This window comes from Tachypleus tridentatus, chromosome 7 (assembly GCF_004210375.1).
Source record: "Tachypleus tridentatus isolate NWPU-2018 chromosome 7, ASM421037v1, whole genome shotgun sequence".
Lineage (NCBI taxonomy): Eukaryota > Metazoa > Arthropoda > Merostomata > Xiphosura > Limulidae > Tachypleus > Tachypleus tridentatus.
The window spans coordinates 7,455,775-7,469,140 of NC_134831.1; positions in this window are offsets into that span (position 1 = coordinate 7,455,775).

Consider the following 13,366-nt stretch of genomic DNA (forward strand, 5'->3'; position numbering starts at 1 on the left):
TCGTAACTTCTTGGGTTGTAAGATAAAACATAAACTAAACTAACCATTAAAACTGCTGCTACAGACTGTATGTTCAAGACTTGTTGGGTAGTTAAGTAATACCTAAACTAAACTAACCAGTAGAACTGCTACTACAGACTTTGTTTTCGTGACTTGTTCAGTTTTTAAGTAATACCTAAACTACACTAACCAGCAGAACTGCTGCTACAAACTGTGTGTTCGTGACTTGTTGGGTTGTTAAGTAAAACCTAAACTAAACTAACCAATAGAACTGCTGCTACAAACTGTGTGTTCATAACTTGTTGCGTTGTTAAGTAATACCTAAACTAAACTAACCAGTAGAACTGCTGCTACAAACTGTGTGTTCGTGACTTGTTGGGTTGTTAAGTAAAACCTAAACTAAACTAACCAATAGAACTGCTGCTACAAACTATGTGTTCATAACTTGTTGCGTTGTTAAGTAACACCTAAACTAAACTAACCAGTAGAACTGCTGCTACAAACTGTGTGTTCGTGACTTGTTGGGTTGTTAAGTAAAACCTAAACTAAACTAACCAATAGAAATGCTGCTACAAACTGTGTATTCATAACTTGTTGCGTTGTTAAGTAATACCTAAACTAAACTAACCAGTAGAACTGCTTCTGCAGACTGTGTGTTCATGACTTTGTGGGTTGTTAAGTAATACCTAAACTAAACTAACCAGCCGAACTGCTGCTACAAACTGTGTGCTCATGACTTGTTGGGTTGATCAGTAAAATCTAAACTAAACTAACCGGTAGAACTGCTACTACAAACTGTATGTTCATGACTTGTTGGGTTGTTAAGTAATACCTAAACTAAACTAACCAATAGAACTGCTGCTACAAACTGTGTGTTCGTGATTTGTTGGGTTGTTAAGTAATACCTAAACTAAACTAACCAGTAGAACTGCTACTACAGACTTTGTTTTCGTGACTTGTTGAGTTTTTAAGTAATACCTAAACTACACTAACCAGCAGAACTGCTGCTACAAACTGTGTGTTCGTGACTTGTTGGGTTGTTAAGTAAAACCTAAACTAAACTAACCAATAGAACTGCTGCTACAAACTGTGTGTTCATAACTTCTTGCGTTGTTAAGTAATACCTAAACTAAACTAACCAGTAGAACTGCTGCTACAAATTGTGTGTTCGTGACTTATTGGGTTGTTAAGTAAAACCTAAACTAAACTAACCAATAGAACTGCTGCTACAAACTGTGTGTTCATAACTTGTTGCGTTGTTAAGTAATACCTAAACTAAACTAACCAGTAGAACTGCTTCTGCAGACTGTGTGTTCATGACTTTGTGGGTTGTTAAGTAATACCTAAACTAAACTAACCAGCAGAACTGCTGCTACAAACTGTGTGCTCATGACTTGTTGGGTTGATCAGTAAAATCTAAACTAAACTAACCAGTAGAACTGCTACTACAAACTGTATGTTCATGACTTGTTGGGTTGTTAAGTAATACCTAAACTAAACTAACCAATAGAACTGCTGCTACAAACTGTGTGTTCGTGATTTGTTGGGTTGTTAAATAATACCTAAACTAAACTAACCAGCAGAACTGCTGCTACAAACTGTGAATTCGTGACTTGTTGGGTTGTTTAGTTTAGGTTTTACTTAACAGCCGAACAAGTCACGAATAAACTAAACTAACCAGTAGAACTGCTGCTACAAACTGTGTGTTCATGACTTGTTGGTTTCTTAAGTAAAATCGAAACTAAACTAACCAGTAGAACTGCTACTACAGACTTTGTTTTCGTGACTTGTTAAGTTTTTAAGTAATACCTAAACTACACTAACCAGCAGAACTGCTGCTACAAACTGTGTGTTCGTGACTTGTTGGGTTGTTAAGTAAAACCTAAACTAAACTAACCAATAGAACTGCTGCTACAAACTGTGTGTTCATAACTTGTTGCGTTGTTAAGTAATACCTAAACTAAACTAACCAGTAGAACTGCTGCTACAAACTGTGTGTTCGTGACTTGTTGGGTTGTTAAGTAAAACCTAAACTAAACTAACCAATAGAACTGCTGCTACAAACTGTGTGTTCATAACTTGTTGCGTTGTTAAGTAATACCTAAACTAAACTAACCAGTAGAACTGCTTCTGCAGACTGTGTGTTCATGACTTTGTGGGTTGTTAAGTAATACCTAAACTAAACTAACCAGCAGAACTGCTGCTACAAACTGTGTGCTCATGACTTGTTGGGTTGATCAGTAAAATCTAAACTAAACTAACCAGTACAACTGCTACCACAAACTGTATGTTCATGACTTGTTGGGTTGTTAAGTAATACCTAAACTAAACTAACCAATAGAACTGCTGCTACAAACTGTGTGTTCGTGATTTGTTGGGTTGTTAAGTAATACCTAAACTAAACTAACCAGCAGAACTGCTGCTACAAACTGTGTATTCGTGACTTGTTGGGTTGTTTAGTTTAGGTTATACTTAACAGCCGAACAAGTCACGAATAAACTAAACTAACCAGTAGAACTGCTGCTACAAACTGTGTGTTCATGACTTGTTGGTTTGTTAAGTAAAATCGAAACTAAACTAACCAGTAAAACTGCTAAAACAGACTGTGTGTTCGTGACTTGTTGGGTAGTTAAGTAAAACCTTCACTAAACTAACCATTGGAACTGCTGCTACGAACTGTGTGTTCGTGACTTGTTGGGTTGTTACATAATACCTAAACTAAACTAACCAGTAGAACTGCTACTGCAGACTGTGAGTTCATGAATTTGTGGGTTGTTAAGTAAAACCTAAACTAAACTAACCAATAGAACTGCTGCTACAAACTGTGGGTTCGTGACTTGTTGAGTTTTTAAGTAATACCTAAACTACACTAACCAGCAGAACTGCTGCTACAAACTGTGTGTTTGTAACTTGTTGGGTTGTTAAGTAATACCTAAACTAAACTAACCAGTAGAACTGCTACTACAGACTTTGTGTTCGTGACTTTGGGTTGTTAAGTAAAACCTAAACTAAACTAACCAATAGAACTGCTGCTACAAACTGTGTGTTCATAACTTGTTGTGTTGTTAAGTAATACCTAAACTAAACTACCCAGTAGAACTGCTACTGCAGACTGTGTGTTCATGACTTGTTAGGTAGTTAAGTAAAACCTTCACTAAACTAACCATTGGAACTGCTGCTAAGAACTGTGTGTTCAAGACTTGTTGGGTTGTTAAGTAATACCTAAACTAAACTAACCAATAGAACTGCTGCTACAAACTGTGTGTTCATAACTTGTTGTGTTGTTAAGTAATACCTAAACTAAACTAACCAGTAGAACTGCTACTGCAAACTGTGTGTTCATGACTTGTTGGGTTGTTAAGTAATACCTAAACTAAACTAACCAGTTGAACTGCTGCTAAGAACTGTGTGTTCAAGACTTGTTGGGTTGTTAAGTAATACCTAAACTAAACTAACCAATAGAACTGCTACTACAAACTGTGTGTTCATGACTTGTTGGGTTGTTAAGTAATACCTAAACTAAACTAACCAGCAGAACTGCTGCTACAAACTGTGTGTTCATGACTTTGTGGGTTGTTAAGTAAAACCTGAACTAAACTAACCAATTGAACTGCTGCTACAAACTGTGTGTTCGTGACTTGTTGGGTTGTTAAGTAATACCTAAACTAAACTAACCAGTAGAACTGCTGCTACAAACTGTGTGTTCATGACTTGTTGCGTTGTTAAATAATACCTAAACTAAACTAACCAGTAGAGCTGCTTCTGCAGACTGTGTGTTCATAACTTTGTGGGTTGTTAAGTAATACCTAAACTAAACTAACCAGTAGAACTGCTACTACAAACTATGTGTTCATGACTTGTTGGGTTGATAAGTAATACCTAAACTAAACTAACCAATAGAACTGCTGCTACAAAATGTGTGTTCGTGACTTGTTGGGTTGTTAAGTAATACCTAAACTAAACTATCCAGTAGAACTGATACTGCAGACTGTGTGTTCATGACTCTGTGGGTTGTTAAGTAAAACCTAAACTAAACTAACCAATAGAACTGCTGCTACAAACTGTGTGTTCGTGACTTTTTGGGTTGTTAAGTAATACCTGAACTAAACTAACCAATAGAACTGCTGCTACAAACTGTGTTTTCGTGACGTGATGGGTTGTAAAGTAAAACCTACACTAAACTCACCAGTGGAACTACTGCTACAAATTGAGTGTTCGTGGCTTGTTGGGTTGTAAGGTAAAGCATAAATAAATTAACCAGTAGAATTGCTGCTAAAAACTGCGTGTTCGTAACTTGGTGAATTGGTAAGTAATACCTAAATTAAACTAACTTTTAGAACTGCTACTACAGACTTTGTGTTCGTGACTTGTTGGGTTGTTAAGTAAAACCTAAACTAAACTAACCAATAGAACTGATGCTACAAACTGTGTGTTCATGACTTGTTGGGTTGTTAAGTAATACCTACACTAAGCTAACCAGTAGACCTGCTACTGCAGACTGTGTGTTCATGACTTGTTGGGTAGTTAAGCAAAACCTTTACTAAACTAACCATTGGAACTGCTGCTACGAACTGTGTGTTCGTGACTTGTTGGGTTGTTAAGTAATACCTAAACTAAACTAACCAATAGAACTGCTGCTACAAACTGTGTGGTCGTGACTTGTTGGGTTGTTAAGTAATACCTAAACTAAACTAAACAGTAGAACTGCTGCTACAAACTCTGTGTTCATGACTTGTTGGGTTGTTTAGTAATACCTAAACTAAACTAACCAGTAGAACTGCTGCTACAGGCTGTGTGTTTGTGAGTTATTGGGTTGTTAAGTAATACCTAAACTAAACTAATCAGTAGAACTGCTGCTACAAACTGTGTGTTCGTGACTTGTTGCGTTGTTAAGTAATACCTAAACTAAACTAACCAGCAGAACTGCTGCTACAAACTGTGTGTTCGTAACTTGTTGTGTTGTTAAGTAAAACCTAAACTAAACTAACCAGCAGAACTGCTGCTACAAACTGTGTATTCGTGACTTGTTCGGCTGTTAAGTAATACCTGAACTAACCTAACCAATAGAACTGCTGCTACAAACTGTGTGTTCATGACTTTTTGGGTTGTTAAGTAATACCTAAACTAAACTAACCAGTAGATCTGCTACTACAGACTGTGTGTTCATGACTTGTTGGGTTGTCAAGTAATACCTAAACTAAACTAACCAGCAGAACTGCTGCTACAAACTGTGTGTTCGTGACTTGTTGGGTTGTTAAGTAATACCTAAACTAAACTAACCAGTAGAACTGCTACTGCAGACTGTGTGTTAATGACTTTGTGGGTTGTTAAGTAAAACCTAAACTAAACTAACCAATAGAACTGCTGCTACAAACTGTGTGTTCGTGACTTGTTGGGTTGTTAAGTAATACCTGAACTAAACTAACCAATAGACCTGCTACTACAAACAGTGTGTTCGTGACTTGTTAGGTTGTTAAGTAATACCTTAACTAAAGTAACCAATAGAACTGCTGCTACAAACTGTGTGTTCGTGACTTGTTGGGTTGTTAAGTAATACCTAAACTAAACTAACCAGTAGAACTGCTGCTACAAACTGTGTGTTCATGACTTGTTGGGTTCTTTAGTAATACCTAAACTAAACTAACCAGTAGAACTGCTTTTATAGACTGTGTGTTTGTGACTTGTTGGGTTGTTAAGTAATACCTAAACTAAACTAACCAGTAGAACTGCTGCTACAAACTGTGTGTTCGTGACTTGTTGGGTTGTTAAGTAATACCTAAACTAAACTAACCAATAGAACTGCTGCTACAAACTGTGTGTTCGTGACTTGTTGGGTTGTTAAGTAATACTTGAACTAAACTAACCAATAGAACTGCTGCTACAAACTGTGTGTTTGTGACTTGTTGGGTTGTTAAGTAATACCTAAACTAAACTAACCAGCAGAACTGCTGCTACAAACTGTGTGTTCGTGACTTGTTGGGTTGTTAAGTAAAACCTAAACTAAACTAACCAATAGAACTGCTGCTACAAACTGTGTGTTCGTGACTTGTTGGGTTGTTAAGTAATACCTGAACTAAACTAACCAATAGACCTGCTACTACAAACAGTGTGTTCGTGACTTGTTAGGTTGTTAAGTAATACCTAAACTAAACTAACCAATAGAACTGCTGCTACAAACTGTGTGTTCGTGACTTGTTGGGTTGTTAAGTAATACCTAAACTAAACTAACCAGTAGAACTGCTGCTACAAACTGTGTGTTCATGACTTGTTGGGTTCTTTAGTAATACCTAAACTAAACTAACCAGTAGAACTGCTTTTATAGACTGTGTGTTTGTGACTTGTTGGGTTGTTAAGTAATACCTAAACTAAACTAACCAGTAGAACTGCTGCTACAAACTGTGTGTTCGTGACTTGTTGGGTTGTTAAGTAATACCTAAACTAAACTAACCAATAGAACTGCTGCTACAAACTGTGTGTTCGTGAATTGTTGGGTTGTTAAGTAATACCTGAACTAAACTAACCAATAGAACTGCTGCTACAAACTGTGTGTTTGTGACTTGTTGGGTTGTTAAGTAAAACCTAAACTAAACTAACCAGTAGAACTGCTTTTATAGACTTTGTGTTTGTGACTTGTTGGGTTGTTAAGTAACACCTAAAGTAAACTAACCAGTAGAACTGCTGCTACGAACTGTGTGTTCGTGACTTGTTGGGTTGTTAAGTAATACCTAAACTAAACTAACCAATAGAACTGCTACTACAAACTGTGTGTTTATGACTTGTTGGGTTGTTAAGTAATACCTAAACTAAACTAATGAATAGAACTGCTGCTACAAACAGTGTATTCGTGACTTGTTGGGCTGTTAAGTAATACCTAAACTAACCTAACCGATAGAGCTGCTGCTACAAACTGTGTGTTTGTAACTTGTTGTGTTGTTAAGTAAAACCTAAACTAAACTAACCAGTAGAACTGCTACTACAGACTGTGTGTTCGTGACTTGTTGGGTTGTTAAGTAATACCTAAACTAAACTAACCAGTAGAACTGCTGCTACAAACTGTGTGTTCGTGACTTGTTGGGTTGTTAAGTAATACCTAAACTAAACTAACCAATAGAACTGCTGCTACAAACTGTGTGTTCGTGACTTGTTGGGTTGTTAAGTAATACCTAAACTAAACTAACCAGTAGAACTGCTACTACAGACTGTGTGTTCATGACTTTGTGGGTTGTTAAGTAAAACCTAAACTAAACTAACCAATAGAACTGCTGCTACAAACTGTGTGTTCGTGACTTGTTGGGTTGTTAAGTAATACCTAAACTAAACTAACCAATAGAACTGCTACTACAAACTGTGTGTTCGTGACTTGTTGGGTTGTTAAGTAATACCTTAACTAAAGTAACCAATAGAACTGCTGCTACAAACTGTGTGTTCGTGACTTGTTGGGTTGTTAAGTAATACCTGAACTAAACTAACCAATAGAACTGCTGCTACAAACTGTGTTTTCGTGACGTGATGGGTTGTAAGGTAAAACCTACAGTAAACTCACCAGTGGACTACTGCTACAAATTGAGTGTTCGTAGCTTGTTGGGTTGTAAGGTAAAGCATAAATAAACTAACTAGTAGAATTGCTGCTAAAAACTGCGTGTTCGTGACTTGTTGGATTGTTAAGTAATTCCTAAACTAAACTAACCAGTAGAACTGATACTGCAGACTGTGTGTTCATGACTTTGTGAGTTGTTAAGTAAAACCTAAACTAAACTAACCAATAGAACTGCTGCTACAAACTGTGTGTTCGTGACTTGTTGGGTTGTTAAGTAATACCTTAACTAAACTAACCAATAGAACTGCTGCTACAAAATGTGTGTTCGTGACGTGATGGGTTGTAAGGTAAAACCTACACTAAACTCACCAGTGGAACTACTGCTACAAATTGAGTGTTCGTGGATTGTTGGGTTGTAAGGTAAAGCATAAATAAACTAACCAGTAGAATTGCTGCTAAAAACTGCGTGTTCGTAACTTGGTGAATTGTTAAGTAATACCTAAACTAAACTATCCAGTAGAACTGCTGCTACAAACTGTGTGTTCATGACTTCGTGGGTTGTTAAGTAAAACCTAAACTAAACTAATGAATAGAACTGCTGCTACAAACTGTGTGTTTTATGATTTAATCGTTTCACTTGAGGTTCTACATGATGTTCTGTAAAGTTTTGTATGACCTACATACCATAGTGTTGCATAGATTTATTTTAAAAATCTCTTATTCCTAAACTAACGTGTCGAGAGTTTCGCTACAAAATGTCAGGTATTTCGGTATAACTTTAGACACTTTGCTGACGAAGTGTGCTCGAAACATTTGTGTTATTAGACTCGAAGTTGTCCACGTAAACTACTGATGTCCTTGTGAGTTTATTGCTAGAATCTCACATTTTACGTTATGGTTCACAACGGAACTGAGGTCCAGTGGAAACGTTTACTTTTCGTATCTTTACTTGGAAGTTAATGTACACCTAAAAGTAAATAAGTACTTAATATTTCCAGAATATGTTGTTTTAGCCCGCGGGTTGTATGCCATTTTTGTAATAGCCAATAAGACGTTTTGATTAGGCCTTTTATTTATAAAAGAAAAAGAAAGAAAGAAAGGCTTAACCACCGTAACGGTTGTTAATTCTAATTAATGTATGGATAATTTTAATGGCTGCCTGTACTGGTTTTATAATGGCAAAGAAACAATTATAGACAGTACATTGGTAATTATCGTAACCTCTTAGTTAGACGGACGTATCGGGAAGATTCGAGACAACGATACCACTGTCCATGTTCTCACCTGGAAGTAGGCCTAATGAACAGAGGAACCTTTTACTTGTTCAGCCGACAGACAGCTGGTGGGCGAGGTTTCAGGGTCGCAAGCCGCCGTTATTTTAATATGAGAAGAAAGTTCTTATATCCTGTCGAAGACAGAATTACATAAGGTCAGAAACTTTCAGAAGGTCGCAGTGATCCTGTTTCTAAAAGCTCGTTACACAAATTGTTTAAACGTAAGAACCTTTCCCAAGAGTTGTATATTTTTGCTTTAAACCCAGTTCTTTAAGATTGCAGTAATCTTATTACTCCTAAAATTTTCAAATAACGCACACCTTCCTTTCTTCGATCACTTCAAATATCTCTAGTGTTACTGCAGGTTACGCTCCAACACTCAACGGTTTGTTTAGTTGTTGTAAGTTCAAATAATTGTCCAAAGATTAAAATATTTGAAATATTCTCCGGTATTAACGCAAAAAAAAACAACAAAATGTCATTTGATATACAGATCTGGCTATTAACATATTTTGTTTAGAAACACAAACAAGTCTTTCCTGTATATATAACTATGTATATATAGCTTTCCTTCAAGTGGGTTTCTGGTCATAAAGAAATCAGAATCACTTCCACCTATGGCACTTTATCCAATCAGTTCATTAGTAAAGGTTTTTATACATTATTACTGATTTTCAATCTCTGATCACAATGAAATACGCGGGGATTCTTGGTTAAATCCCAGAAAGACTTTTAAAACCCCATTTTTACGACGCTTTTTGTACATACAGTGAGCAGAGCACAGGTAACCCACTGTGTAGCTTTGTGTTTAATAATAACAAACAGAACTAGTTACTTAAAGGTGAAGCTAATTCTCGCACGGCCTACAGACACAACGAAAGATAATACAGTGTATTAAGATCAGTGTTGGATTGATGAATAACTTTAATTCGCGAATATTTCTATAAAAGATTCCGTGTATGTTACCATACAACTCGTCACGTCAGGAACTACATATAAGTTACCATACAACTCGTCACGTCAAGAACTACATATAAGTTACCATACAACTCGTCACGTCAAGAACTACATATAAGTTACTATGGAACTCGTCACATCATACCATACATCTTATCACGTCAATAACTACATATAAGTTACTATACAACTAAAAGGAATACTGTTGAATGTAGTACCTAAGTTATATGGCGAGAACCAGCGTTTAAAGGAGTAGATTGGAATAACTTCCACCAGCTTGCGCTAAATCTTCTAACCACATTTAATAAAGTTCAAAATTTGGACGAAGTGTCACTACAGTGTCGTGTAATGTCAGCTTGTATATATCTTCTGAATGTCGCGGACAAAGGGAACTAGACATCAATGTAGGTTAAATATCATTCACATCTGCACCACCAATAGATATCAGTTACATGTTTCCTCTTCTGCATTTGTTAAAAAAAAAAAACCTTTGCACGTACGATAATATTAAACATTCTGGGACTGAATTAAAGAAATAACCGTTCCTTAAGCTAAATAAACATTGTTTAAATAGGTGTAAATCATTTAATAAAATTATCAACTTATTAACATACTAAGACTTCTTTTCTTTTTAATTAATAGGTAGTATCATATAATCAAATTCCACGTATAATGCAACTAGAATGAAGCATTCGTTATGGTTCACGTAGATCTTGTAACCATGGTCCACGTAGGAACCTGTCATTATGGTCCCAGTAGAATTCGTAGATGAATTTGATAAAAACTATACAGTTTTTACACATGTAAAATAAACGTAGACGAAGTGTCACCTCATATGTGTGTGATTATTGTGTGAACTAACAAACGTATTCATAAACATTGTACCGAAATAATGATTTTTTAAATAATTGTTTGCTCAGTGAATTAAACATTTCACGTGTCAGATATAATCCAACCACAGTGTTACTGCCAGCATATAAACCATGACTAGCTTTCAGAATGAATATGTTTACTTATTCTAACATGGTATGAGAGCCAGTGATTGCTTAACGCCGAACCTGTCACTTTCCTCGTGTGCATGTTATCTGCAGTGTTGTGAGTTAGCTGGAGGGTATATTTCAGGTTCTAAACACGTTGTCGGAAGTTTGCCAGTAACTAAAATGTACTACAGGTTGAGGTCAGAATTAATTTTACCTCTAAGTGTTTTTTGTTTTCTAATACAGTAATAGTTGTTAACTTTAGTGAGACTGAGAGGGTTAAGTTATGGATACCTATAATTGTCAATGTTATCTCACAAAACTATACATTAAAGGCTTAAACTTTCATTTGATTTAATAACTATCTACTATTATTAACCTTATAGACGACGTACCGGCAATATTCTAATAACAATTTGGAATCAAATGTTAGTACATTTATGGCGTACTGGAAATGTACTACTGCTAAATATATTATTAATTTAATTATTGTAATTAATTAAGATAATTTTTTCATACTGCGCAGAAACAGTATTATTTTGAAAAACGAGTATATATACATATATATATTCTAAAGGAAAACAAGCCCAAACAAAAATAAGAACAGCTACACCAATTGAAAGGATCCTCAGGGTACAGACTATAATGTCGGATATAAAATGTACCTTAGGTTTCGGAGGTGACTGAGATGGTAGACCTACGTTGCAGTGGGGATACACCATTTATCAGTCTAAACCCTCGTACGCCATCTTCACATGAAGACTATTTGAATAATGAAATAATTCAGAATAGAAATAAGTAGAGTGAGAGATGTGGGTGCTCAAGCCCACAACGTCCCACGTCTATATCACCCTTCACTGTTTGCAGACAGTTGTGGGAAGATGAAAGCTCCCCGAATTAAAGACGAAGAAGAAAAAATACATAATAAGATAAATAATAAGACACTTGGGAATAAGTAAGTTAAATAAACTTACATTCTGAAGCTGACAGTCCAGCCTCCATTATGGTGGTAGGCACTAATTAGATGTTCAATAGACATATACTAGTACAAAGGGTCCCATCCAGTTATCTAAACTAACTAGTATAACTCCCAACCATCACCCATTGAATCCGCTTTAACTACCAATTTTCAGACTCTAAACAAGCCTTTATATGAATAAAGTGTTCATCCGCATAAAGTAGTGCCAAGTTATTAACACCTAAAAATAGTTATCATAAACTTTCACTAAAATTTCCTTAATTATTATTTATTTATATTTTACTTTACTGTTCAGTATTACTGTTCTATATATATATTTAAATCAGGGAATTTAGCCACGTGCCTTTAGTACGTGAAGCCACCCATATTTTGTAAAGAGATTATCTTTTGATAATTGCAATTTTTATTTTGTTGCAATAAATGTTATTCAAAAGAGAGAAAAAAATGAAAGAATTTCGAATCGTTTATAAAATTCTGGAGAAGTGCATTCACAAGAAATTAGACCTACGTCAGAGTACATCCAACAAAGTTTATTTTTAGGTAACAGTTACTAATAACAGTTTAGTTTACGGTAACCTAATTTTATATAAGACCCGTTCGTCATAACTTGTTCATGCGTACTTTGCTGCGCATAAGAGTTTGAAACAATTTATCCAAACAGAAAGCACGAAATATGTTTCTATGGGCATATATATATTCAGGTTTCTTAGAGCCTACAAACATTTTCTAGGTCGAAACTGAACCCAAATTAAATGTTTATTTTTTGTTTGTTTCTTTTAGAGCTAAACCACATTCAGTTTTCTTTTTTGTCCACCTCGGGAAATCGAACCCCGGATTTTTAATATTTATTTGTCAGCAAACGTACCGCTGTCCCATCAGAAGACTCAGTCATATGTTCTTATAAGTTTTTGAATATTAACAGTTTTATCTAATAAATCATGCCTGTTTGAGAACGCTTATAAGTTTTCATTTTCATGTAAATATTATTGCTGTGATTTGTATACAATACACACGAGTAATGTTCAAATACAAAGGATAGAAACTATCTCCTCTAAATAAGAATAAATAAAAAAATCCATGTATCACCAACACACTGATCCTTATAACATACATGTACCACCAACACACTGATCCTTATAACAAAGATGTACAATCAACACACTGATCTTTATAACATACATGTATATATGTACCACCAACACACTGATTCTTATAACATACAGGTAAAGTTGGAAACACAACCAGAGTTAAGTGTCAAGTTATTGAATGTTTAAGAATTTGAAATACCGAAATATTAAACAATTCATTCCGTAATATTAAACACCAAATTAATAAACGGTTAAAAATGTTACCACCAAAGTATTAAATGGTTACAGGATGGTAACATGAAAGTATCAAATGTTTAGTGGTCGTAACACCAAATTATTAAATGTTTAAGTGTAGTAACACTACACTATTAAAAGGTGATGATTGTTAACATCAAAGTATCAAATGGTTAAGGTAGTAATGCTACTTTATTAAAAGGTTACGTGTGGTAACATAAAAGTATTAAATGGTTAAGGGTAGTAATGGTATTAAACGTAACGAGGGTTTCCCTGATCTACTACAGTACCATACATTCATTGTTCTGTAACATTCAGGG